This window comes from Trachurus japonicus, unplaced genomic scaffold (assembly GCF_045865225.1).
Source record: "Trachurus japonicus isolate A0001 unplaced genomic scaffold, Traja_1.0 AP031177.1".
Lineage (NCBI taxonomy): Eukaryota > Metazoa > Chordata > Actinopteri > Carangiformes > Carangidae > Trachurus > Trachurus japonicus.
In genome coordinates this window covers 24,754-29,779 of record NW_028221310.1, presented here as the reverse complement: position 1 = coordinate 29,779, position 5,026 = coordinate 24,754, and positions in this window count along the sequence as shown.

The following is a 5,026-nucleotide window of genomic DNA, read 5'->3' as shown; positions in this document are numbered from 1 at the left end:
CTGTCAGGTGGCCCGGTGTTTCTGGCTGAAGCGGCCGCTTGGTGTCACGGTTCAGCTCTGCGAAGGAAACTGCAGGAGGAGAAGACCTGTCAAGTCCAGCTCTGGGGAGGCGCAAGGTAGCGCGAGGAGGTGCTAGGTGATGTGTGGAGGCGCCTGCTGAGTGAGAAGGGAAACAGCAGCAGCGGCGCCAAAGGTGAAGGAAAAGAAGCCAAGACACAATCTGGCTGGAAACAACACAGAGGAGAGGAGGAGGAGGAGGAGGAAGAAGAGGAGGAAAAGGACAAAAGAGGAAAAACGGGGAGTAGAGATGAAGAAATGACCAAAAGTAAAGAAGAGGAGACAAAGAAGAGGAGGAGGACAAGAGGAGAGGACGCCACAGAGATGGGAGGAGGATGAAAGAGAAGATCTCCTTTCTCCTCCCCATCTTCTCTTCTTCCTCTTGTCGCTCTGTGCTCTTTGTCTTTCTTCCTCTTTCACCTCCTTGTTCCTGCTCTTCATCCTGCTCTCTTCCTCCTCCCCCTCTCCTCTTCTTCACCTTTCTCTTCATCCCATTCATCCCTCCTCCTTCTTGCCTCTGCTGTTAATCCTTCCCATATTTTCTCTCCTCCTCCTCCTCCTCCACCATCCTTCTCTTCTCTTTCCTCACCTCCTTTCCTTTCTTCTCCAATGTTCTATTCTCCTCTTTATCTCATTTCCTTTGTTTATTTTCTTTTTATTTCTTCTGCCTTTTTTTAGTCTTTCTCCTTATTCTCTTCCTCTTCTCTCTTTCTCCTTCATCATCTCTTTCCTTTCTTCTCCAATGTTCTAGTCTCCTCTTTATCCCATTTCCTTTGTTTATTTTATTTTTCTTTCTTCTCCTTTTTTAATCTTTCTCCTTATTCTCTGCCTCCTCTATTTCTCCTTCTCTCCTCCATCATCTCATCCTGCTCTTCTTCTGTTTCCTCCTCCCTTCTACTTTTATTTCCTTTCCTAACTTTTCCTCTCCTCATCCACTTCCACTTTCTCCTCCTCCTCCTCCATCTTCTCCTCCCTTGTTTCCTTTATTCATCTCTTCCCTTCATTCCTCCTCCTAACGGTTTCCTCTTTAACAACAGAAAACATGTCGCCTGCTCTTCCACCCACCAACATTTCCCCTCTAACTCCATCTCCAAGGTAACGGACATCATGATCATCACCCTTTGTCATGATGACGATGATGATGATGATGATGAGCATCATCATCATCATCATAGCGCTAATGATGCTAATTCATAACCAGCGGTGATGGGCCGATACATCATCTGCAGCTTGACCTCAGCAGGTGAAGAGCCGGCCCCTCTGCGCTGACCTTCCAGACGGCCTCCTCGCCGCCGAACGTCCGGCGTGATGGCGGGAGGCGGGTGGATGCTCGTTAGCTCCCGGTGGCGTGGCGTTGGGGCGAGGCTGACCTTGGATGATGAAGAGGAGGAGGAGGAGGTAAGAGCTAAATCTGTTGAATGATGCTGTGCTCAATCAAGTCCAAATCAAAAAGACAGGAGGAAACTGTGCATTATTTGTTGGGGGCTATTTTCATCAGCGGATGGATGATGAATCCACATGCAGCGCTGCAGCCGCTTCCCCCGCCGCAGGACGAAACCCAGCTCATGATAATAAAGGGAAATGTGTGTTTTTAATAGTTTCTGGACAACAGAGCAGCTCTGTGGCACAGAGCAATAACAGGCTAGGCTATATGAGGCTTGGTCCAATCACAGCTCAGCCTGTCCGCCCTGCTTTGTAGGCTGTTTATTTCTCCACACTTAGTGAGAGACACATTGTATTGTAATGATGAAATGGAAGTTATGTGCCATAATAAGCAACATGACTCATTAGCATAAACTCATGTTCCCTCCTAGCATAAGAGTTAGCATAACATTAGCTCACTGCATTAGATATGTTGAATTGTTACACATGATGTAACAATTCAACTGTTGTTTTCAATTAACTTTTGGATTAAGCTATCAAAGAAAATTAAAGTTAATAGCTAACGCTAATCATCTTTGCTAATGGACCACTTAATTATGTTTGATGCCCAAATAGCCTACAATCAGCTAACAAGCTAATGCTAGCCAATGAAACAATAGCCTACTAGCTAAAAGTAACACAGAGATGCATTCAGTGTTTTTTATTATATGGTGTTTCAGATTCATTGCCTCAGGCTTTTCACTTTTCTGAGGGTTTATTTTAAGTGTGGTTTTGAATACCTGTGATCTGCAATTGTTTTAACTCCTTTCTGGTCGTTTAGCCAATCAGAAGAGAGGATGAGCACCTCTCCTCTGATTGGCTGCCTGTTTTCTGAGTGGCATATGGTCAGGCCGATCACAGGCAAGTAGGCTTGCCAACCATCTCATTTTGGCTGGGACATCCCATATTTTGATCATAATGATTTAGTCCCGCTTATGGGTGAACAAAGATTTTAATGCAAACATAAATTGCAGACTGCTTGCTGTGTCACCTGACCAAATCCAACATCCCCAAATCCACACGTCTTATCTGTTTACGGTTTTTGGTGGATACCACCAGGCCTGAAAACAAGGAAACAATGGTGTGTGTTATAAGTAGGCCTACATTTTGAACACATTCAATAATAGCCTACCTTGATAATAATAATAGCCTAACCGTGATATGAAATGTTCATATTATTACATCTCTACATTGGGCGTCTTTTGAACTTCAGTCCTGATTCTACTTCCTGTTTTTCTATTTTATTTTTCATTTTCCCTAAAAAATGTATTTCTGTAGAGCTTCAGAGCCGCATCATTTCTCCCCATTATAGTGATGAAACCCAGCAGATTAAATCTGAACCCCTTGTCTGCCAAACAGGTCAAATCCATTTCGTCACTAACACATCCATCCTCTGTGCTTCCATTTGTATGTTTTTTTATGATTTTGTTTGGCTCCAGAGGCTGCAGCAGACTTTCAACAAGGGTGTGTGTATGTGTGTGTTCATCGGTTGAATTATGCAGAGAGACGGCGTTCATCTCTAGCAAAAGGCCAGACTTTCTTTTCTTCCAGAGGAGACGATGATCTTTCAGAATTTCACTCTCTTTCTCTCCTTGACACCGAAGAGAGAGAATCATTTTTTCTCTTCTGATCACTGATTCACTGTATAGAAAACCTCAGACATTTTAAATGTTCTTAGTATTCTTCTCATGCAGCCTCTTCTCTCAAGGCTAAGTTTTATACATAGTTTAGTCCATCAACTACAAATTATCTGCACTTAACATTCTTGCTTGAGTGTTTTCACATTATTATTAGTTTGATTCTCAACCTTCAGATCACCATGACAAACCTGCAGACACTTGGAGACTAAAGTCGCAGCAGCAGGTAAAGCAGGAGACAGTTTAAAGCTGATCAGGTCCTGAAACCAAGAAGAGAACAGGATTTTCATTGATTTGGTCTCACAGAAGCAAAAATCGCAACTTTTCTATGTATATTGCAGAGCAGCTGATGCTACAAATCGTACAAAAAGCACGTCACCTGGTTGGCGTCTCCACTCTTTAGTTGATTAGCTGCTCAGCTAACTGCAGAGTCCTGGTCCAGCCTTTATCTGTGAACCAGTACTCTGTCACTACGTGAAGTGAAATAAGGGTGGTCCTTTAGATATAGATACAAAAAACATACAGACAAAACAGAATTACATGACAAATGTATGATACAAATATAAAAACATCTCCCTTGCCCTCAGACAAGTTAAATCTTGACACTTCACCCAAGATAAACATCTCAAAGAGCAGCTACCTTCATTGCCAATCAAAAACATAACAGGTTGACTTGAAATAAGATTATTGGATTTTGTCGGACGTGTAAAAGCTACAAAAGATGAATGGTTGGAATTTATGTCCAATTTTTGGAGGTAAGTCAATTTTTAGTTTGGATAGAAACACTGATATCCAGTCTAAGATAAATTACCATTACTGTTAACTGTTTAGGATTAGCTGAGGATCCGTCCAATGAGATCCATCGAGGAAACATCCATTCATTCTGTGGTTGCAGGAAGTTTTAACCAGAGGTTTCTCAGATGTCCCACTCCCCTGTAAAACTTTCCAGCCCCTTCCTGGATAATTCCAGGGCGTTCCCAGGCCAGATGGGATGTTTAATCGCTCCAGTGAGTCCTGGAGACTCCTCCCTGTTGGACGTTCCCAGAAAGACCTCCAAGGCTGAAGCGCCAGAGGGAACAGGAAAACATTTGGTTTTCTTCGTGGAGATTAGGAGTCTTCAAACAGATTGAAGATAAATTCATCTAGCCTACAGACTTCAACTTCTCTTCGGCCACCGGCAGCTAGACGAAAAACCTTCTCCACTGTTTGCACTGGAACCAGCTGATGGTTTGAGTGTTGTTTCTTCGGGAGCCCTGAGGAACCATCAGCTGCTGCTGCTGTTAATGTTGTTTTAGACCTGTGAGTCTCAGCTCTGGGAATATGAAAGACTGATGATATCTGACCTTGGGATTGTTAGATCCCGACCGTTACAGATTTTCTCACTGGACACTTTCTCTGTCTAAAGGGTCTGAATCCTCAGTACAACAAAATTTGTAATCAGATAGTGTTCCTGAACATTTGTTTAAAGGGATAGTTCAACATTTTGGCAAATTGGCCCATTGCCATAATCGGTATAGTCATAGCAGTAGGTTCATTACCTTTAATTGTAGGTGTAAGCTATTTTCAGTACGGCGGAGCGCAGCAGCTGGCTGCTCAGAGCTACGCTATGGAGGCTAACGGAATTTCTTGGTTTCCCTCATTAAACTCATCAAATTCAACATCCCAAAACTCCACAGCGCTTTTGTAGACAAGTTGTGACCTGCACAACCACCACGCTATGAGATAATGACGGAACGATACGAAACGGAGCCGTTTTAGAGGTAAATTCATACAAAACCGCTGATGCGCGTTGCGTTCAGGGACAGTTTTTCAGCAAGCAGTCTCCGTATTTACCCTGTATTTACCTCGAAAACGGCTCCGTTTCGTATCGTTCCGTCATTATCTCATAGCGTGGTGGTTGTGCAGGTCAC